The following is a 24,904-nucleotide window of genomic DNA, read 5'->3' as shown; positions in this document are numbered from 1 at the left end:
CACCATTACAAAAGTTACTGTATGTTAGTGTATTTAGTTTTTGTTTGGGTTCAAGCTCAAAGATCACACGATCACAAAAGTGGCTATATAGTAAGATTTTTTTTTTTCGGTTTAAGTCCAAAGGTCAGATCATGACAAAAGTGACTATATAGTAGGGTACTTATTTTTTGTTTGGGGAAAAGCCAAAGGTCACACCATGACAAAAGTGACTATATGATAGTGTATTTATTTTTTTCTTTGGGCTTAAGCCCAGAGGTCATGATAAGAAAAGTGGCTATATAGTAAGGTATTTATTTTTTGTTTCGGTTTCAGGCCAAAAGTCACACCATGACAAAAGTGACTATATGGTAGGGTATTTATTTTTTGTTTGAGCTTAAAACCATACGTCACACCATGAGAAAAGTGACTATATGATAGGGTACTTATTTTTTTGTTTTCGTTTAACCTCAAAGGTTATACCATGAGAAAAGTGGTTATATGGTTGTGTATTTAGTTTTTATTTGGGTTTAAGCACAAAGGTCACAACATGACAAAAGTGACTAAATGATGGTGTATTTTTTTTGGGTATAAGCCCAATGTCACAACATGACAAAAGTGACTATATGGTAGAGTATTTATTTTTGTTTGAGAAAAACACAAAGGTCACACAATGACGAAAGTGGCTATATAGTAAGGTATTTATTTTTTGTTTGGGTTTAAGTCCAAAGGTCACGCTATGACAAAAGTAAGTATACCGTAGAGTAGCTCTCACTATTTGAAACTTGAAGAGTAAGTGTTCATAAATTGGTAGTTCAGATACTTTTATATCATTTAATCAGATTATTGGATAATTAGTATCCAGCCGAAAATGGTGATACTTCATCTCCTATAGGTATCCGTTATCATAACAATATCATCTGTTATTCAACAGTGATTTGAATGTGCAAGCCAAATTTGATACTTTGTCACTCTCGTTTGAAAGCAAACTGTTTTCAAGGCCGAAAGTTGGTTTAATATTTGAGATAGAAACTACATTTGACTGAAGTCGCCTAATGGTAGGGAACGTCTTATTTTTTGTTAAGGGGAAGCGATTTTCAACAAACAGACATCACTTACTGAATAATTTGTAACGTTTTACATATATGATGAAAGGAAACCTTAAATTTCTGATTTGAAATTTTCATCGTTGTTTGTTTCCCTATAGGATTTCCTTTACTGTTTTTTACTCTATACAAATCTATAGAGATTATTTCCTCCCCCCGCTCCCCCTGTTCTTCCAATTGAAACTATATTCACCAAAAACATTGTCTGAACTATGAAGTTAACTCCTTTATAAAGTAGGCCATGTGGTTAGGGCGCTCGTCTTGTAATCTTAGGGTCGCAGGTTCGAATCCACTTCATACCAAACATGCTTGCCGTTGATAAAAGAGTAGCCCAAGAGTTGGCAGTAGGTGGTGATGATTAGCTGCTTTAACTTACTCTACTAAATTAGGGACGGCTAGCGCAGATAACCCTTGTGCAGCTTTGCGCGAAATTCGAAAACAAATAAACCCTTATAAAGTTCTGTTCCTCAAGTGTAACGATCTGGAAACATATAAAAAAGTATTCAGTAAAGGCAAAATATTTAAATCTATAAAAATGTTACTTAAAGTCATCCTTTCGGGTATTGTAATATCATAAAACTGTTATATATTTAAGCTTTACGTAAAATGTCTGCCTGGCTAAACATTACAGACGTATATATAAGTTGTGGAACTCGTGTCTTAAGAGTTTTTAAACCAAACTCTATTAACTTTCACAAAGAATCTTGATGTGGTCTAATAAAAAATGTTCGTTATAAACGGAACAGATGAACCGCATTTTGTTTTGTTACGGTATAATCATGTTGTTAACCAAAAAAAAAAAAAACATTATTAAAGTGTTATTCAGTGGCGGATTTAAGGTTGTAAGCCCAGGGGCTAGTAATTTTTGCGAGCCCAACCTCCTATGTAATTTTACACAGAATAAAATTATCAGTAGGCCCCCATTAAGACCACGAGTCCTGGGGCTGAATCCCCTCCAGCTCCTACGTAAATACGCCACTGGAGTTATTATTAATGAATAATGTAACAGTAGGAAGAAATTTTAATCCCAAAACTTAAAAAAAAATTGGGATTAAATATATCGCTGAAAAAAGATTAAGAAAGGTTGTATTACCATTTATACCCGACTTATCTTGTCAAATAATTTCAATAAAATATCTTTCTGATATACAGACCGATAAATATGATTATCTTAATATAGCTAAAAATATAATTGATTCAATAGGGAAGAAAAGAAAAACACATAGTAGAAATATTTGTGTGGGGCAAACCAGAACAAACTTAAAATACAGAATAAATTAACATAAAAGACATATTGGAAATAATCATACAAATATCTAACCTTTAGCTGAGTGTGATAGTAAAACTAGACATTTGACTCAATGGGAATAACACCCCTAGTGGCACAGCGACATATCAGTGGGCTCACACCGCTAAAAACTAGGTTTATATACCCTTGGTGGCTAAAGCACAGATAGTCCATTGTGTTGCTTTGTGCGTAATTCTAAACAAACAAACAACGAAAATAAATTGTTATCTTAGCACAACCTGTAAACATGTAGGTGATAATATCTGCGAGTCTACTGAGATAAACAAATCTTGTAAAAATGATTTTAAAGGAAAATATTAATAGGTGGCACGAAATTCTACAAGTTAAACTGTCTGTAAGTTTAATCATAGTGGCATATTTTGCTACTGATCATGATGCAGTAATACATAGAAACATGTGGAGTGTATGAGACTGTTTTTAGTTTTTTATTTTATCTTTATACAGATAAACTGTGAAGTGAAACAAATGTTATTGGAGTTTGAGACAGAGAACGCTCTCATTTTTAAATATTAGTTGTGTACTGCTAAACGTCCTCAAGAAATTACTGCTTAGTTTAACCACGAAAAATTCCGTTAGAGGAAGTGCCATATCAATAAAAGATGCCCTCCCCACATAAAAAATGATTGAGCTCTTACATATATTACTTTATAACTATAGTTACAATCCGGGTCAATTTTGCCCCCCTCTACAACTTACGCCATTGGTCCGATGCTACTTTCACACGTCAGATCACTCTCGTCATCAATGGCACGTATTAACCATTCGTTCGCTCGTCAATGAAATCAGCAAATTCGCTGTTACTTATACTTTAAGCCACAATGTTTACCTACAATTTCGTCGTCTAAATCCAGTAGTTGTATGTTTTATATGGAATATAAACATTACATTTATATCTTATTTTATCACAAATTGCTCATTCTTAAGGAGAGTGTTTACTTCCATTTTCAAGACTGATTCTTCCTTTAATCGTTTAATCTATTCGTTAGAAGACTCTTTGTTTGTTTTTTGAATTTCGCGCAAAGATACACGAGGGTTAAACGCGCTAGCTGTCCCTAATTTAGCTGTGTAAGATTAGAGGGAAGTCAGCTAGTCATTATCACCCATTGCCAACTCTTTTGCTGCTCCATTACCAAAGAATAATGGGATTGGCTGTCACTTATAACGCACTCACTGCTGATAGGGTGAGCATGATTAGTTTGACGGAGATTCGAACCTGTGACCCTCAGATTACAACTCGACGTCCTAATCACATGGCTATGTCGGTCCTTTGGATGGCACGTATAATATTCTATATAAAAAACAAGAGAAAAAGTTAATTTTAATTGTTCAATTAAACAAATGTATTATCAGAGAACAAATGTCATAATAAAATCTCAACAACCTCGAATAACTCATTGTTCAATTTCTATAGTACACATGGGTGTATATAATATATATTAATATTAGAAATAAATCGTCTTATAACACCAAGATGTTCTTATTTAATTAAACACTCAACGTTTCGTTTCTTCAGTAACGTTTCAATACAACACAATCCGAAAGTGACAGTGCAAAGCTTCAAATGGTGTTACAAAGTCGTTTATTTCTAGTGTTAAACTTGAAAAACTGTGCATTTTCAATGATTTAGTTTAGAACAATATTCACTGTTTATTTGTTACACATCGATTTTGCTGGCTCAGTAAACAAATAGTAAAGCTTCATTTCACCATGCTTTCGTTTATTGTGCTGTTTAATATGATAAATGAAATAGCGCTCTAATTGTGCTCCGAGCTTCTAACGTTATTACTATGAACAAATTTCGCATTCAAATGATTTAAACTATTTCCAAAACTAAATTAATGATTAAACCTACTTTACATTATTAATATGATTCTTCCTTACAAATCTCTCTCTCTCTCTATATATATATATATTGATTTGATTTCCTATATATTGAGCTACGTTACTATTTTCTCTATTTCCCACTGCCTTTTGCCGTTATTTAATTTTAATTTTATTTTATTTTTATAGTAATTGGTTAACAATTTTTATAACTATTATGAACTTTACACCAAACTAAACCTAACATAAACAACTCTAGGTTATTATTGACTAGTTCTCAAGACCAACTGGTAGTGATCATCCGGTTTACAAGACATCGACTCTTCACAATCATTAAACATAACCCTTTACTCTACAGAAGAACAGTAGTCAACTACTCAAAATGCTCGAGGTTTGGGTCTTGTTTTGAAAATATTACAACTCTTATAGTGATCCAGTGTGCTAACTAATTAACTTGAATTTATATCATTTTATTTACACTTGTACGAGGTGGACTAAAAGTTGATTGTTCAACACGTCAAAAAAATCCTTCATATGGAGAATAAAGCTGAGTCGAATAAAATATTACACAAATATATAAGATAAATAAAGTAGTGTTAAAATACAATAGAACAGATAACGTTGTGTTATTAACGCTTACCTAAAAATTTGATTTGTAAATGGCTTAAATAAAACTGATAATCAAAGTTCCCTTGTGAACTTTGATCCACATTCTAATAATTGTTGTTCACTAATGTTAATCATGTGTATGGCGCTACCTCTACAGTGTTTCTGATGGTTTGGTTTGTTTTAAATTTTGCGCAAAGCTACTCGAGGGCTATCTGCGCTAGCCGTCCCTAATTTAGCAGTGTAAGACTAGAGTAAAGGCGGTTAGTCATCACCACCCACCGCCAATTCTTGGGCTGCTCTTTTACCAACGAAAAGTGAGATTGACCGTCACATTATAACGCTCCCAGAGCGAAAAAGATGAGCATGTTTGGTGCGATAAGGATTCGAAACCGCGACTCTCAGATTACGAGTCGAACGCCTTAACCCACCTTGCCATGCTGGGCCTGTTTTCTGATGGAAATGGTGAACCTTAGTGTTGTATGAAAGGCGTCGTCGGCAATGGTAAGATAGATTGATGAGGCTGAGTCATATTCTTCTTTTCTTTCACTCATCGGTTCTCTGAATTTGTCTTACATCACCAAAACTTGTTGGTTCCCTTATCCAACTGTGTTCGCTCATATATACTTATGCTTAATTGAAACAGATGGAAATTAAAAAGAATTAATTTAGTGTTCTCTGGAAACTAATTTTACACTCCCTCTATATTTTCTACCGGATTGGTTTGTTGGTTTTAGCGCAAAACTATACAATCGAATGTGTACGAATAAACCGGAATCTGAATGATATATAATCCCTAACGCTCACGAACGAACCATTGGGGGTCACTCCCGAACTTATAAATGTGACTTCATCACCCCTCTCTGCACAGAAGACTGTAAAACCGTTAATAATTGACCATGAGATTTGTTATCAAGTGTAAGAGAAGCCCCCTTTAAGTACGTTATTGTAAGCAAAACCCGTTATAATGACAGTTAAACTTGTGCGAATCATTACTGGCAGATTGTCACAATTAGTTCCTAAACGCTTGTGTTCCTCGAGAGAACAACCATCTGTTACACATGAACGTTTTCAAAGGTATGCTTGTCCTTTGTAGAGCCTCTTAACTAAAGTAATACAATATTTTTAAGCAGGACATTCAAGTGACTGACAAGTAAAACTGATTTAAGCGCCCTTCAAAACCGACAAGCATAAATAACATCTTTTTTTTTTTAATACAGCATACATATAAGGCTGTATCACTGTTTGGTATATCAAAACGTTTCAATAGGTAAGAGTACAGATACTAAGACGCCTTCTATTAATGAAACAAATGTTCTCAGGAAATAGAATCTAACGTATATTTTTGTTGTTGTTGTTTTCAGTATAGGTTCTTTTAAATTATTATTTCATTTTAATTGTGAAGCCTGTTTTGCAGTGTTAGCTTAATATATGGATTTAGGACTAACATAAATCTCTTAAGTTGGTGTAATCACAAGATATTATTGGGTTTACGGCCGAAAATATCGCAAACAGCGAGAGACCCACCTGATGAAATAATATTTTCCAATCACCATAATTAAGAACGTAACAATAGAGTATTGTAGTAGCTATATTTATGAATGGGTTGATTTTTTTTTATAGTTATTAACTTCCTTTGATCAAGAGTAAATTGGCCATCAACAGTTTATAAGATTATTAAATATAAAGATCAATGTTCTGCTGAAATAAACCATAGTCATATAATATTTTGCCTTTATCATTGATGTTAACATCTGGTCAAAGCAACATGTACATAGAATCATTATGTCAATATAACAGTTAAGAGTAACTGGTCAATATGCATTAATTGTTTCTAAAATAGTTATAGCATGAACTTACTGTTTTGGATGAAGCCGTCAGGAAGAGGGAGCGACAATCAGACCTGATATTTAATTTATCTTTAGTTATATTAAACAAACTTGTCCTTTTATCTAAGGATTACTTTCTGCGCCATTATCAACTCAAAAAGTGTTACTACATTTTAATCAAAATAAATATATGAATTTGTTTTTAGTGACAGATAAACGAGGTTTTGTTAAAATCGGGGGGGGGGATAATAATAATTAGAAAGACGTTTACAAGGCACATTCTATCAATAGTACACTCGCTGGATTAAGAGGAGGCCTGATCCCCAAAATTGCTGGCTGTGGCCCTACTTGTTTTAACAAACAGGTCATGTAATTAAAATAGTACCCTGGTGGAACAACGGTAAATCTACGGAATTACAAAACTAAAGTACGGGGTTCGAAACTATCTCAGAACGGCAGGTATGGCTATTAACACTTTTATTGATAATGAGAGAACGACGATACGACCTTCCTAGGTCATCTTCAGGTTAAGAAAGAGAGATACATTTTTATTTCAAGTGAGTCATCAAGAGGGGTTCGATACTCTGTGGTGGATACAGCAATTTGCAATGTGGCCTTGGCCTAATAGAAACGAACAAATATTCTTTAAATAAATTCTGGAAGATTATCTATTCAATTAATTCAAGTTTAGAAACTATAAAACGTCTTTGTTCACCTGAATCAAGGTATTTCTCAGTTTAAAGAAAACAAAACACCTATTTTTATATTGTATTTAATTCGTCGTTAAACTGTATTCTTCTAGTCTGTAAAATGAAACTTGGAGATCAATGGTGGAAATAATAAGTTGTTTTTATTATTCGTGAAGTGTTGCAGGCATAGTAAATCTAACAGTTTTCCACACAGACAAGTCACGTGCTTTCTTCGTGAAGGGTTCTAGAGTTCATCAATGGAGCGCATGCACGTGCACTTCAAACTTGATGTGAACAACCAACCGTGTTTGTAACGTATTGCAGCGAGAAAGCCTCAGTGAATTGGAAGACAAAGCAAAAATAAAAGCAATAATCTTTCCTCCACAGCGGCTTTTCAGAAATAAAATCATTTCTCCCATTTCCAGATAAGTCAAGTGTCCAACCTAGCGGAAAGAAAGTGTTCTTTAACACTCGGCGATTATATTGTAGCTTATCTGTCTTTTTTTCCTCTTTTGGTAACTCATCATACACTAGATATTAAGCATGGTGTGAGCCATAAGTTATGTTTGTGTAAATGAGTCATAATCACGTAATAAGAAACTCTGATTTATTTATTTTTATAAATTCCTGCTAATTGTTATCAATACTGATTAAACATAGTGGTGAATAAGCAATAAGTATTCTCATTTATAATGGATACATAAAGAAATACAAAACTGTTTCGTCAAATTCGAAATTAGTTCGCGGGTCAGCAGTAATTTTACAGATTTGCAAATCTAAAATCAGGGGGTTCAAACTCCCCATCCTCGGCGGAGAGAACTCGGATATCCGATTTCGTGGCCTGGCGCTGACTCAAACGAAAAAAAGAAAAGAAACGTTTATAATGTATATTTTCTTTCAACAAAAGACAGGAAAAACGTTAGTTTTAGGTTTAGATAAGAGTGTGGTGAAGGAAATTTGTCTTTTAAATACGATATTATGTATAGCAACTTACTTGCATACATTGTTCAATAGAAACATTTCTGTAATCTAAGAAACTTTTACAATCGTTTGGTGAGATTGGTACTGATAGCACTCTTAAGAATTCAAGAAGTTTTTGTTTCAAACCTTCCGAGTCAGAGGTAGCACAGTGTGCTCATTTAAATGAAATTTGGGGTTCGATTCCTTCGGTAAGAACGGCTTCACGAAATCCAGAGTTCTGTCGCACGGCCGACCCGAAACTAAAACAGAATTGTATGTATTTGTTTGTGTATTTCATAGCAAAGCCATATCGGGCCACCTTCTGCGTCCACCGAAGGGAATGGAATCTCTGATTTTAGCATTACAAGTCCGTATATTTATTGCTGTCTCATGGTGGTATGTCTGCTATAAGCCAAGTTTCGATACCCGTGGTGTAGCTTTGTGCTTAATAACACAACAACAATCTACTGGGGAACATCAAACAAACAAACAAACAAAATAGATCAGGAGTTTCCTACTACTCATAACAAAAGCTAGAAGATGTCAATAAGACTCGTCTGAGTTTGTCTTGAATCGATACAAACACAGCACTAAACCTAGCGCGAGACTTTACATTTTGACAAACATAAAAATAATGCAATAAAACAAAAACAATAATGAAGTTTCCCTTTGTAAATTTGGTATTTAATGTCTATTAAAAACTGTTGCATAAATTTTAATAAATGTGAAGAAGATAGAAAATGCGATCGTTAAAAAGGCCCCCTTTCAGGACTGATCCTTCAGTCTGCCCATCAAGAGAGACCGGTCCATTGTTTTATTCTTTATCAAAAACTTCTTTTGAGAGACATTGTCGTTAAGAAACACGAAAGATGTTTAATGGATATGCATGATTCTTAACATAGTATATTGTTGAAACATATAACAATGACAGTTGTAGAGGCAAAAACCAGATAACCATAATTCAGGCTTGATGATGTAATTGAACAGTGTTATTTATTAACTAAAGTTTAAGTATTATGTGGAAAGGTAATATACAAAGTACTAATTCTAATCTATAGTAGTAAAAGAGCGTGTCTGTGTATGTATGGCCGCAATAACTCCATGAGGAAATTATATAAAAACCTGAAATTTTGCAGACACACTAAGTGAGCCCCGAGGATGTGCACCCGGGTATTATTATTTATTCAAGTGTGTACAAGTGCGCATCTTCTTATGAAACAAAATAAGGAACAACCTTATAGAAAGAATACGTGGCCGCCATATGTCCAAGACGAAAGAGAATAAAAACTTGAAATTTTGCACCCATACTAAGTGGACCCTTATTCAAATATTTAAAACAAACATAAAGTAACGATGATGAATGCTATTGTGAAACGACAAAAGAGATATTGGTGAAAAAACAAGTTGTAAGAAAATGTTAAGAAAAAAGTAATTATAGTGTTTCATGAAACGACTAAAATCGTTTTTCTGTGGAGACACAGTTACAAAAAATACGTTTTCCGATTAGAAGCCTCCCAGTGACACAGTAATATGTCTGCAGACTCACAACACTAGAAAGCGGGTTTCGATACCCCTGGTGGGCATAGCACAGATAGCCTATTGTGTAGCTTTGTGCTTAATTCCAAACAAACCAATTAGACATCCAGGTTTTTATTTGTTTTTCGGTTTTCGTTGCGGGGAACTTTCTTCAACAATTCACAATAGAAGTTTACGTCACTAAAAATACACAGCACCCAGAAGTCTGGATTCGTAGGGAAAAAATACACAATTTAGTTATTTATTACTATCTGGAGTATCCATCTCCTGGATGGACGTTATGTGAGTTCATGACTAACGAAAGGTTACCTAGGACATGGAAAGTTATTTCCCTCATATGTAATTGTAAAAACGACAATAAAAAACTATACCAAGCAAAATATTAATGTAATGCCTATTTTACATACGGGTCCAGACTTCTAGGACGGATACCCTGTACTTGTTTTTTGTTTTTTTTGTTTGAATTTCGTGCAAAGCTACAAGAGGGCTAAATTGCGAGTCAAGCGCCTGAAACCACCAGACCGTACGAGGGCAATGAATAAACACTGGTTTTGTTTATAAACGCAAAACTACGCAACGGACTATTTATGCTCTGCCCATCGCAAGTATGAAAACCCTATTTTTAGGTTAATAAGCCCCAAGCGTACTTCTGAGCAACCAGAGGGGTGGTAAAGCAAAGGAAGTTCACGTGATTTATTCATTTAAAATCGTCGTCACAAAGTTCAATCAAAATCCTTGATTCATGAAAGAGCAGGTAAATTTCCTATATAAACTCATTCAACTGACATCAAACGTTCGCCCTTTTAACCACTGAATGTTTGCCAAATACATTAACCTGAATAAGTAATTATTCGAAAACAGAAAAAGGTGAAAGTCAGGATATAACGAAATTAGATTTTTGGAGGGAACTTACCTTCAAAATCTTTAGTTGTCTTTCGTTATCTTCTTGGCGAAGTTTCGAGCAAACGTTCTTTATTTTCAAGCCAGAAACAAGCCTGTTGGTTAATGACGATGAAAATATATCTCAAGTCGGTCAAGAGGTAGAGCTATGAACTAAAAGTTTGTACTTGAAAAAAAGGAAATTATAGCTACTCTATGAACCACTATGCCGCGGCTAAAAGAAGAGAGAAGTGTCCTGCAGTAGTGTGTCATTGGTCAACAGACTTGTTTCTGGCTTGAAAAAGGATGAATGTTTCCTCGAAACGTCACCCAAAACACTTTATATATTAACATGTTGTTTTTACTTCATTCATTTAAAATAATTTATTATTACAGAATTATTATTATTATTTAATCAACGAAGTTAACAAAAACAATCTTTAACTCAAAGTTATTTACCCTAAGTGAAATACGAAAGGAACGGAACACTCAATCTCTCATCTTGACAACATTCATTTATTCACTCTATTGGAATTTTAATTTTCTTTTATTCTTGGCGTTAATGAATAGCTACTTAAATATAAAAACAGCTTCGCTTACCATAAGGACAAAATCGACAAAGTAAATTTTTGTCCCTCACACCAAGTACCCATCGACTCCTGTTTGCCCTTCTTTCAGGTCCTTTCTATAATAAATGGTCCTTAACCCCTCTTACCCCCTGAAAAAAAAAAAGAGATATGCTCTCACCTAATTGGATGAAAGAATGAGGGAAAGTTTTAAGACCTTCTGATTTGTAAAAAATTAAATAACAATGTTAATAATTATAATAATATTTCTTAATCTGATTCACACTGTTGATTATGAAAGCTGATAATATATAAATATGTGTAGCACCTAGATGACGGCACTGTCCGTCATATTCCAACTGGCCCGTTTATTCATGGTATTTATCGAAAGGCTTCGTCGGCACTGAATATGGCAGATGGAGTGCGGCTGACATATTATATAACGTGTTATTATTATTAGCCATAGGATCTTAGCGTTATTCCCCTCAGTCATTCATAAGGTGGCAATGTCTTGTAGTTAAGCCTTTTATTAATACTTTAAGTGTGTCCTATATCTTTTAACTTCTTAATCCATTACTTCTGTAATAGACGCCTTTCTTGAAAGCGTACACTCTTTCTGTTTTAATGCAGTTTAAAAAAAAAGACGTCCCAATTTCTGAGCTAGCCAGCCATAATTGTCACCATTTTTACTATACAGTCATGTGAAAAAGTTAGGACACCCTATGAAAGCCTGCGTATTTTTGTAACATTTTTGGATATATAAATATTTAATCTCAATTTCAACAACACTAAGAGATTATAGGGATATAACTAAACAATTAAAACTGAAGAAAAGACTTTTCAAGATTTTCTGTAAATGTAATTCTACAAAAATGCATATTCTAACTGAGGAAAAAGTTAGGACATCCTACCCCCTAATAGCCAGTGTTACCCCCTTTGGCTGAAATAACTGTAGTGAGACGCTTCTTGTAGCCATCTACCAGTCTCTGACATCGGTCTGAAGAAAGTTTGCCCCACTCCTTAATGCAGAATTCTTTCAGCTGTGAGATGTTTGAGGGGTTTCTTGCATGTACAGCCAGTTTCAAGTCACCCCACAGCACCTCAATGGGATTAAGATCTGGGCTTTGACTCGGACCATTCCAAGACTTTCCATTTCTTTGTTTTAGCTAGTCTTTGGTAGATTTACTTGTATGTTTTGGGTCATTGTCGTGTTGCAGGGTCCAGTTCCGCTTCAACTTTAATTTTCTTACAGATGGTCTCACATGATCCTCAAGCACCCTCTGATACATAGTAGAATTCATGGTGAATTCTATGATTGTGAGCTGTCCAGGTCCTGCTACAGCAAAGCAGCCCCAAAGCACGACACTTCCACTTCCATGCTTCACAGTTGGTATGAAGTTCTTTTCCTGGAGTGCTGTATTTGGTTTACGCCAAACATGTTTTTTGTTCTGGTGTCCAAATAATTCAGATTTGGACTCATCTGTCCAAAGAACATTATTCCAGAAGTCCTGGTCTTTGTCTACATTCTCTCTGGCAAACTTCAGTCTGGCCTTGATGTTTCTCTTAGAGAGCAAAAGTTTCCTCCTTGCACACCTCCCATGCACGTTAAACTTGTGCAGTCTCTTTCTGATTGCAGAGGCATGTACTTTCACATCAAGAGTAGTCAGAGCCTGCTGTAGGTCCCGTGATGACACGTTAGGGAGACCTCTTTTAGCATCTTGCGGTCTGCTCTTGAGGTGAACTTGCTTGGGCGACCAGACCTGGGCATGTTGGCAGTTGTTTTGAAAGTCCTCCACGTGTTGACTATTTTCCGGACAGTGGAATGGCTGATTTCAAAATCTTTTGGGATCTTTTTAAATCCCTTACCACACTCATAAGCTGCTACAATTTTCTTTCTGAAAGCCTCAGACAGCTCTGTTGCTCTCACCATGGTGCTCACTCTCACTTCAACAGTCAGGAGCACACCAAACTAAATGTCTGAGGTTTAAATAGGGCAAGCCTCATTCAAAATGCTGAGTAACGATCTTCTAATTATGTGCACCTGGTATGATACACCTGTGCGAGAGTTAAGCCATTTTAAGTGGGAATAAATGTGGGAGTGTCCTAACTTTTTCCTCACTTAGAATATGCGTTTTTGTAGAATTACATTTACAGAAGATCTTGAAAAGTCTTTTCTTCAGTTTTAATTGTTTCGTTATATTCCTATAATCTCTCAGTATTGTTAAAATTGAGATTAAATATCTATATGTCAAAAATGTTACAAAAATACACAGGCTTTCATAGGGTGTCCTAACGTTTTCACATGACTGTACAAGTTTCTGCAAAGTCAGTTTTTGACCAACGTTTTATAAGTCTTCAACTGTATGTGAGTCTTGAATTTCAAAACCACAGGTACAAAAGTTCTTTGGAACTGTATAGGAAGACTAGAAAAGTATGTGGTCGAATGAAGTTGTTGTACATTCGTTTTTTTAGGAATTTGTATCATTAGAACAGATCTTGATTTCGATTTTTTAAACTTGTGAGCTTCTAGCTCGAGAACTTTCGTGAAATAAAGGTCCTTGTTTGTTATACTGTTAGCGGTACTAGAAGACATTACAATTTTCGTTACAATAAATTTGGCTCTCTTTCTTAACACTTTGCCAAAAGTGAACAACATGACACACGATATGGGCAAAACATGCCATCTCTAGGAGTTCTTTGGGGGCTTTCTCCCCCGAAATATTTTTAAAATTTTATTGTATGACATTTTATCTTGAGCCATTTTATCCACAAATACTACATATACGCAACATGATGTATTAACTTATAAGAAGGAAGTTTTATAGATGTCAAGAAAAAGTGATCGGGTCATGGACTGACTGGTCTTACCGCTTTCTTTAACCTTTGTAGATAAGAATATTTCAGTTTCTGGTTTTGAAGTCTATTGCTATCTTAAACATTTGGTTGTGAAAGTCTACCGGTTTGTAGAAAGATTATCAAAGACTATCTACTTAGAGTATGGCCCAGCATGTCCAAGCTGTTAAGGCGTGCGATTCGTAATCTGAGGATCGCGGGTTCGCATCCCCGTCACGCCAAACATGCTCGCCCTATCAGCCGTGGGGGCGTTATAATGTGACGGTCAATCTAACTATTCGTTGGTAAAAGAGTAACCCAAGAATTGGCGGTGAGTGGTGATGACTAGCTGCCTTCCCTCTAGTCTTACACTGCTAAATTAGGGACGGCTAGCACAGATAGCCCTCGAATAGCTTTGTGCGAAATTGAAAAAAAAAACCTACTTAGAAATATTGTGTCCTTTTGCACTACGAGAATTCTTCCCCAGAAAGGGCAGTGATGATATCCTCCAGGCATTAGTTATTCTTGGCAGCATTGCACTGTCTAATGGTTGGGAATTTACCGTGAACTGTTTGCGCCTGCATCAACTATTAGTATACACATATAGTTCAATAAAAGTATTATGAAAGTTTAACCTGGTCGTCTTCTAACGCAATCAGTACAATTTTAACAGATCTAAAACAACGAACATTCTGATCTAAAAACTTTTAACAAGTTAAAAAGATAAAGAACTGAGTTGCACGGGAGTGAGATAGGTCCAGTTAAGCTTGTTTCCAAATTCCATAGGATACATAACTTGTACTTTTACTGCAGTTTTAACTGGTTCTGCTTGTGGTTTTCATCAAACTTCATAAATTCTAGAAAAAATATACTTCCAATATCTCAGATGGATACTAAACATACACCTTGAAGTATGCAACAATTTTTTTGATACCGATTTATGTGTGTGGGAAAACAATAGTTTTTGTTTGTTTGTTGTAGAGCAAGCCACGTGAGGCTGTCTGCTGTGTCCAGCGCGGGGAATCAAACCTCTGATTCTAGCCTTGTAAATCCACAAAATTAGCGCTGTCTTACTGGAGGACAATAGTTTTGTTGCGATTTGTGATGACGAGGAACCCACTTGAAGTTAAAATGTATTCTCAAGACGTTGGAAGTATTTCAGATAGCAACTGTTTGCTTTAACCACGAAATTAAATCTACAAACTTTTATTGCCATCTAACTTGTGTCATAGTAACCGTATAGCATTACTATTCACCGGTATTTCATAGCAACCATATTCTGTTTCGATACACTAGTGTTTCACGCTGGTCATATAGTGTTTCTAAAGTCTGGTGTTTCATACCAATTTCATTATTTTTCTGTATGGCATATTTTACAATAAATGGATTCTCTTACAATATTGTAAAGCTTATTGATTATCTATCGTAACCGGAACAACTTTTTGTCACCAGCGTATTTATGAATTAAAACTTATTCGATAAATTACATTTGTCTTTTAATGAGGATACGATGTATTAATTAGGTTGGAAAAGACAAGACAATGCTAGCTTATCTCTTCCGCAAGATAAATATATAACCGGGTTCAGTTTTTATAACTTTAAAGTAAATATATTAACGATGTTTTATATTATTTTGTTGTTAAGTACAGAGCTTACCAATGGGTTTCCTGTGTTTTGTCCAAAACAGGTATCGATTTTTTACGACACAAGCCCTCAGACTTACCGTAAACTAAACGAGAAAGAACTTCGAAATAACGTATTTTAAAATGTCTGATTTTGAACTTATTTTGAATTACAAAATGTCGGTTACCTGCGATTTACGGATTACCGGAATGCATTACACCTGATCTCCCTTACGAGCCGGCTAATAAATTATATACATAATAAACAGGTAATTATGACCGATGTTATAAATATTGATATAATAAAAAAACGCAAATGGTTATGTGAAAGTAATAGACATCAGAGAGCGCCATGACCTAGTAAAAAGGGAAACTTTGGAAAACATCTTTGAATCATCAAGTTGTAAGGAAAAGGGATATTAAAACAATTCTAACTTGTGTGAAAAAATTAACTGTTTCTTCCTTTCTGAATTTTGCGCAAACCTATACGAGGGCTATCTGCGTTAGCCGTCCTTAATTTAGCAGTGTATGACTAGAGAGAAGGCAACTAGTTATCACCACCTACCGCCAACTCTTGGGCTACTCTTTTATCAACGAATAGTGGGACTGACCGTCACATTATAATACCTCCACGGCTGAAAGGGCGAGCATATTTGGTGTGACGAGGATTCGAACCCGGACCCTCAGATTACGAGTCGACCGCTTTAACCACCTGGCCATGCCGGAGCCTAATATTAATTGCAATCGACATTTTTTTATTCGTCGATAATATAAAAATAAGTAAGTATAGAAGAAATTATGAAGAGAATAAAACGAAACAAATAAAAATACATAGAAATCAGAAGACTGTTAACGTACTGTTTCGAAGTTGTTATGATTAAACTAAAACAATTACTGAATGATTCATCAAAAAACAACCGCAGGAAATTAAAGACTTAGGCCAACATGTGCACTTTGAAAATAACTTGAATAAGCTGTAGAAGGAAATGCAATAAAATATAAAAGGTAATAAAATAAGTTTGATTGAAAAACATATTAAACTTACAAGATTAGTTTGACTGAAAAACATATTAAACTTACAATATTAGTTTGGCTGAAAAACATATTAAACTTACAACATTAGTTTGGCTGCAAAACATATTAAACTTACAACATTAGTTTGGCTGAAAACATATTGAACTTACAACATTAGTTTGGCTGAAAAACATATAAAACTTACAACATTAGTTTGGCTGAAAACATATTAAACTTACAATATTAGTTTGGCTGAAAAACATACTGAACTTACAACAACAGTTTGGCTGAAAAACATATGAAACTTACAACATCAGTTTGGCTGAAAAACATATAAAACTTACAATATTAGTTTGGCTGAAAAACTTATAAAACTAATAATATGGTATATTATTATAACGTGTTTAAACAATAAACATATTCTAGAAGTATAACGAAGAGCCACAAGTGAAAGGTAAGGTTGATCTATTATTAAAATGACTCTTTTAATGAAGTTCTAAATAAAAATGTTAATTATTCTTTGCAGAGATCTCCAATAGAATACGTGAATAAATTCCATGAATAGTTTACAAGAATAATAGACGGTTTCTGTGTAGTTTGCGCGATATTCAGCAAAAACAAACTCTTCATAGTGAATATCATCCAACTTGTATCTTCTTCAAATCGCATTTTATTTGAATTTTTACTGTATAAAAACAACTGTCGGCGGAAATAAAAAGTTAGTCTGATGCTTAAGATTGAGTTTGTTCTTTCTTTTTTTCACCTCTAAAAGAGAAAAATGGTTCACGATATAGTGTATATCTAATCACATCAGTGTTGACTATTCTTGAATTGACTGATGAGATTATTTTGAAACTCATTCTTAAGTAAGTCTAGATCAGTGGTTCCCAACCAGGGGTGCGAGATAACATTTGTTTTGACTATATTCACCTTTGTTCTCAAATAAATAATTACTCTGAGGGGTGCGAGAACATATTAAAATTTTTAGGAGTGCGGGGCATAAAAAATATTGGGAACCACTGGTCTAGATTGATGGATTTCCCTGAGAAACAAACTTATAAGCTATAATATGTGAATATACTACGTTCCGAGGAAAGCAACTGCGAATTTGAACTTCGAATTATTATAACATCTCGTCTTACAACAAATATCAAATAACATGAACTTCGAATTATTATGACATCTCATTGTACAACAAAGATAAAATTACATAAACTTCTAATTGTTATAACATCTCGTCTTACAATAAAGATAAAATGGCAAGAAATTCTAATTATTATAACATCTCGTCTTACAATAAAGATAAAATGGCATGAACTTCGAGTTATCGTAACATCTCAGGTTTTGCAGTGATCTATTTCTAGTATAGCTCTCACCAGTTCGTTCTATTATCACTGGAAAAGGCTTAGCAAGTTTTTTAAGTTGTGGTAGTCTCTGTTGAAATAATCTTTATTTAACATCTTACTCTCTACATTTAATAAAGCTAAAATAATTTTCGTCGTTAATTTAATGTTGACGGGGGATAGCAACATGCTGTTGCTAACGTGTTACCTAACCCCTGGTCAGCAGTTCAAAATTATGGAAGGCAACTAGCAGGTAATCTGGCGTCGTTGTTTTGATATAGAAAAAGAAATATATCAATAACATAAAGCACATAAGAACAGTATTTGTTAAACTCACATACAAAGAAAATATTTGATGGTTTTATACAATAAATACGAACTTACCTTTGCTGACGTAGCTTGATTAAATCGATTTTTTTGTTGTTTTTCTGCATACGTTAAGAAGGGAAAAAATCGTTGTTAACAGCACTTTTATAAACTAATTAAACGTACACTTAAAGTCAGGGCCCCAGGAAAGTACGTGCACATTATTCTAATTACCTGTTTTTGCTTAACTGATTTAAAAAAAAATGTATCAATACGCGTGAGTTCTTAAATATTGGTAATTTAACGTTTTCTAAGGTTATAGATTACAAAATTAAAAACAAGAAATTGTCATTGTTTTCAGGCTACTAAGATGTCATTCGAGTAGAAAAAAATAGACGAATGATAAATAAAGACTGGAAATCTCTTTCTAGTTAGTTTCAGGTTTGTTTAAACTTTAAAAATAAACTTTGCTTCATCTTTGGAAATACTTCAGGTTTATATAAACTATTGTTAAAGTTGTAAATGCTTTTGACGTTTTGTCAACAATAGTTTATAAATAAAAAAAGGATCCGGTATGGTCATATGGTTAGGGCGCTCGGCTCGTAATCTGAGGATCGCAGGTTCGAATCTCGTCAACTAAACATGCTCGTCCTATCAGCTGTGAGTGCTTTATAATGTGACGGTCAATCCCAGTATTCGCTGATAAAAGAGTTGGTGGTGGGTGGTAATAACTAGCTGCCTTCCCTCTAGTATTATACTGGTAAATTACGAACGGATAGCACAGATAGCCCTCGTGTAGATTTGCTCGAAATTCGAAAACAAATAATTAAGTGCAAAACACGTAAGCATGAAAAGATGTAATGAAAGAAGGCCGCGCGAAGACGCTTTCAAACACATCTCGACTTTAACAAGAATGTAATCTCATTAATTCGTATATGAAAGGAATGCTTTGGGAGCGCATTTTTGCCGATTTTGATTAAGATTCGCGTTTCAAATCTGCTGAGAATGAAAGTGGGAGTTGGATTGTCAGTATTATATATAATCAAAACACGACTTTTTAATTGAAACCTATCATATAACTATTAATCTGATATTACTGCTTTCACACTAAATTTACGCTTAACTTGATGAGCAAATCGTAATCACGACATCATTTTCGTAAGTTTCATCTTCTTCGAAAATTCATCTGGTTCGTTGTATATTTCTTATAACAAAAGTTATGAAGCAGGCAACAGAATTAAAAACGTCAAAAAAATCTAATTAAAGATTCCACTCATTCATAACGCCAGTATTAGACTAATTCGATTATACGCAGCCAAAATGGCCGCCTCGTATTACCGTGTAAATCTCAAACGAAAAATGTTGCAGTCTAATAACCACGAGAAATTTTCATGATAACTGTATCTTTGCTTCTAAGTATGATATTAAATTCTAAATTTGGATCGCACGCATCAATACGCACATATTTTTGTTTAGAATCAGTCGATGGGGTGATACAGTAACAACACTCAGGAGTAGCTATACTACTGTAAACACAAGACTAAGTAAATAACACTCCAGCTGTACTATTCTGAAATTTTGAGAACTTCGATAAAGATTATAAACCGACGCGCCAAGCAAGAGCCAGTTTAGTATTGTTGGGTTGCTAAAGTCAGTTTATTATAAGCCTCGGAAGCTGTAATTATGATAAATGCTTGCTAATCGGAAAACTACATAAATTAGACCAGAACTGTTTCTAGATTTTTAACATTACAACTTAAGAGAATTAACTTCGGACATTGGTGTTCCTCCGAGAACAAGAGATATCTTTATCGGTAAAAAATGAACTTATAAACTGCGTGAGGCTAGCCAAGAATAGAACAAGCTAGCTTTCCCGACAGAGAAACGTACCTATGTATCAACATAGAATTAATTCTCTCTCCGTGAACCATGGATAAAAGATTAATTTCCAGATCAAATGGATGACTCAGTATTGCCTGTAAGTTTTCAGAAGTGTTGTATATATATCATTATTTGTAATAACTATTAGTATAAATTGTATTGTTAATTGTATATGAAAATGTATTTGTGTTAAGAAAGAAAACTGTGCATATCAATCTTATTAGCAAATATCATAAATATGATACATATCGACACTTAATTAACTTATAAATTAAAATTAAAATTTCCTGCTATTTGAAGTCGTAATGCATTAACATACGTAACATGATAAATCGGAGACTCGTCCGAGATAAATTATAATACGTAACACGTTCGAATCGCAATTTGTGAATCACTAGTTCGAATTCTCATTCCATGTAACATGCTCATCCTTTCGGGCGTGAGGGTGTTACAGTGTGATGATCATTCCTACTATTTGTTGGTAAAAGAGTAGTTCAACAGTTGGCGGTGGGTGGTGATGACTATTTGCCTTCCTTCTAGTCTTTCACTGCTAAAGTATCGATTTTCGACAGCTAGCACAAATTACCCCCCACTAATCTGTAAAAATTATATCTGTAAGTGTGGGGGATAAGTTAGCCCACTGGACATATGAGTGGCTGAATGGAAGAAAGCAGAAGGTTGTTATAAATAGAGTTCAGTCAAACTGATTAACGTCATAAATGGGGTACCTCAGAGCTCAGTCTTAGGACCATAGATAACCCATTGTGTATCTCTGTCTTTAACTTCAAACAAACAAAGATGAAAACGTACTAGTGTTGTATATGTGAATTATTGTTTTTTTTTCGTTTTTTCTTCTATTTTCTCTCTATTTCTTCCAATTAAACAAGATTCATTAATGCAATGTAAACAGAAGACTAAAAGGTCGAGCTTTTTAGGACAAGTTTACTTCAAGTAATAATACACTACGTATAGATATATTTGTTTACTGCAGGTACCAATACGCTAAATGTGTACATATTTGTTTACTTCAGGTAAAAATATACCAAGTATTTATATTTGTTCACTTCACGTAATAATACTAAATGTGTATATATATTCGTTTGTTTTTTGAAATTCTCGAAAAGGTACATGAGAGTTATCTGCGCTCGCCGTCCCTAATTTAGCAGCGTAAGACTACAGGGAAGGCAGCTACTCATCACCACCCACAGTCAACTCTTGGGCTACTATTTTGTGAACGTATATTGGGATTGACCGTCACATTATAACACCCCCACCGATGAAAGGGCGAGCCTGTTTGGCACGACCGGGAGTCGAACCCACGACCCTCGTATGACGAGTCGAACGCCTTAACACGCTTGGCCATGCCGGACGCGTGTACATTTGTTTGTTTGAGATGGTAATAAGTTGAGCATGCGTGTATTTTGTTATTTTGATGGAATAGCACGCCGAAGTTTGTTATTTTCGTTATAATGAAGTAAGTGTAATTTAAATCGGTTTGGAACCCATCTCTGGCTTGGAATAACTATCATTTTATTTATAGAGATAAATACAATAAAAATGTAAAGATTAAAATTTTGTTTGTAGCACATAAAATAATGTACCAAATACTTTCATTTTTAAGTTTCTCTCAATTTAAATTTCACTATAATACATATATTTTTATGAATAGCTCAGATCTTTGCGTGACTGCTCGAGAAAGGTAAACAAATGTGAAATATAACACGGGAAACCAATTCCTTCGTGTATTCAACCCTGCAGTATTATAAGACCTTATCTTCAAGTTAGCAGGCGAATTAAAACGAAATTGAACATTTTTCTTTCGTACAAACAGGTAATCATTACCAACACAACTAGTAAATACATAACTGTACACACACCCACAAAGGTAAACATTCAGTTTAGACATTAAAAAGTTTTTAATTACACAAAATAATTATTATTTGCATAACATTCTTTTTCACTTGTTCCTTTTCAAGATCTCCGGTAAAACAGCGGTCAAATTACGAAGTTACAACGCAACAATCCGGGGTTCGATTTCCGCGATCGACAAAGCAGATATCACAAGGTGGTACTGCTCTAAAACGTACACTAACACTAGAGATTATCTCTAAAGCGGCGACAAACACACCATTAGCCCTCTATTTTTCTTACAACTAATAATTCGTATAATAAATTATATTTTTAAATGAACTTAATAGATATCTCTTTCTATAAAAAACAACTGGTTCCGGAGAATCAGAGACTTTGCGGTCAGAAAGAAAAACCATTGATTTATATTTTTATTTCACGATCTCGAAAATCCTGTATGCCACCATTTGTTCTTATGGGATTTCATTTTATCACATTAACCTCTGATTTATCAACACATGAACTTGTTTCGAATGTTACAATAAATTAACAAAAAAACTATTATAATACCTCTCAATGATCGCGCGAAATTCTCAGATATTTATGTTTTTCTTTGCTTCCATTTTTTTACAGTGACAAAAAAACACAGCTAGTTTGGTTTAAACACGAAATGATATGAAACATCAACGAACAAATCTCTTCTTCCATCGTTTTGATTTCATACCTATTGGCTAGATTCGTGTTACATTAGCAGTTCCCTGGTGTTTCCATGGCAACGCTGAGAAATAAGCATTTTCCAGAATTGGGTTAATAGAAACAGCGTTTGAAATACAGATTTCCTGTTTATCTTTAGGAAAATGAAGTGTTGTAGGTTATATACTCTACTGATGCTGTATTTTGAGAAGACATGATGTAATTTCTATAAATGGAGTATGAACGTTGAAGGCTCATTTATATGATAAGGTGTTAGGCCTATTGATTTTCTCATTTTTTGCAGACACTGTCCCTAAATATCACTTTGTTCTCTGATTTTTATTTTTTTTTATTCGGCGCTTGCTGAATTTATTTCAGATTAGTTGACAGTCTGAATACCTCTTAATAAGAAATATTTCTCATTCAGGAACTACAGATATTCCGGAACTAAGCCACAACATCTAGCGAAAGTCCACATTTTGGTTAAAGATTTTTTGTTGTTGTTTTCAGACGCTTCAATTTCGTGTAAACAATTCACAACAAAAATGTTACTTATCGTAAGTAGAATTTAAAACAGTTTACATCTAAAATGTTATTTATTATAAGTAGAATATTAAACGATTTATATTTTATAATGTTATTTATCATAGGTAGAATATAAAATAGATTACATTTAAAATATTGTTTTTTATAAGTGGAATATAAAGAACTTACATTTAAAATGTTATTTCTTATAAGTAGAATATAAAACAATTTATATTTCAAATGTCATTTATTATAAGTAGGATATAAAACAATTTACATTTAAAATGCTGTTCATTATAAGTAGAATATTAAACAATTCATATTTGAAATGTTATTTATTATAACTAGAATATAAAAAAAATATATTAAAATATTATATACCACAAGTAGAGTATAAAACAATTTGTATTTATAATGTTATTTATTGTAAGAATAATATAAAATAACTTCAGCGGCGGCGCCAGGGGGGCTTAGGGGGCTTGTGCCCCAAATGAGCCAAACCCCCCTCAGATTCCCAATATTGTTACCTACATATATTCATAAAATATGGAAAACACAATCGTCGTTGTTGCTTAACAATTAACATCAAAGACACATAGATCTGTAGAGCTCAACGTCTTCATTAAGACGGAAGTATGTGTCATACGTCTCATAGCAAATTACTGAATGCACTGAAACTCATGCGCTGTATTGCCGCTCCCTGTGTAATGCCATTCTATCTTGAGCTTTGATGAAGATTAGACAACCACGTTGATTTCAAGTTACAACAGATCATCAGGAATTTTACTTGATAAACCAAAGATTTCACAGGTATTTACCCATTAATTTCATTTATCTTTTATTGAAAAGTAAAACATAGCATGCATGTATAAGTGTATTGTGTATAATTCAAAACTATGAAACATTTAGTTGGTGTTGTGTCCTCTGTGAGATCATTTTGCATTGTGTATCAGCCATCCAAAATTGTACTGATGATTGTGGCATACACTTAAAATTGTGACTTACAATCCAATTAATGTTATACTCATGATTAGATAATAACCTTACATGTTAACTGACCAAATAATATTTCTAAACAATTCTAGAATGAATTTTGAAACGGTCATTGGGCTATTTAGAAGTGCCTAATTTAATGTAATGTAGTATTTACATTATTGTAACAGGTGCTTGTTACACTTATAATAATAAGAACAATATCACAATCACGGTTTGGTGTGTATGAATAATGTGAACTTATGAAGAAACCAGCCTTTCTGTGAAGGTCAACTGTAATTTAGCAAACTGGTGTGGCAGAGGATGACCTCGCAGTGGAGGTCCACCAGTTGAACCGGCTAATTGCCAGGAAGTATCCACACCATTGGAGCTTGCAACCATGCTGGAGCCATACAAGGATGCCTTCATGGATCTCCACAAATTTGTATGCATCGCTGTGACCCTGCCTGTCACTTCAGCTGCCTGTGAGAGAAGTTTCTCATGTCTGAAGCTTCTCAAGACATACTTGCGCAACAGCAGTGGTAGCAACCGCACCAGCAACCTTGCTGTCATATCAGTAAACTCCAGAGG

At 34.3% G+C, this 24,904-nt stretch overlaps 1 long non-coding RNA gene across 1 annotated transcript; it reads right to left on the bottom strand.

Moving 5' to 3' along the window:
- Positions 1–7,484: 7,484 nt before the first annotated feature.
- On the bottom strand, positions 7,485–18,580 carry LOC143235985 (uncharacterized). Its single transcript, XR_013019414.1, has 3 exons — positions 18,473–18,580; positions 11,312–11,429; positions 7,485–7,779 (listed from the first exon to the last, which is right to left on the bottom strand). It is a non-coding gene; the product is annotated as an uncharacterized LOC143235985 (long non-coding RNA).
- Positions 18,581–24,904: the final 6,324 nt, after the last annotated feature.

The sequence above is a fragment of the Tachypleus tridentatus genome, chromosome 2 (assembly GCF_004210375.1).
Source record: "Tachypleus tridentatus isolate NWPU-2018 chromosome 2, ASM421037v1, whole genome shotgun sequence".
Lineage (NCBI taxonomy): Eukaryota > Metazoa > Arthropoda > Merostomata > Xiphosura > Limulidae > Tachypleus > Tachypleus tridentatus.
Note: the sequence above shows the minus strand (reverse complement) of the source record. Positions and strands in the feature narration are given on the sequence as shown.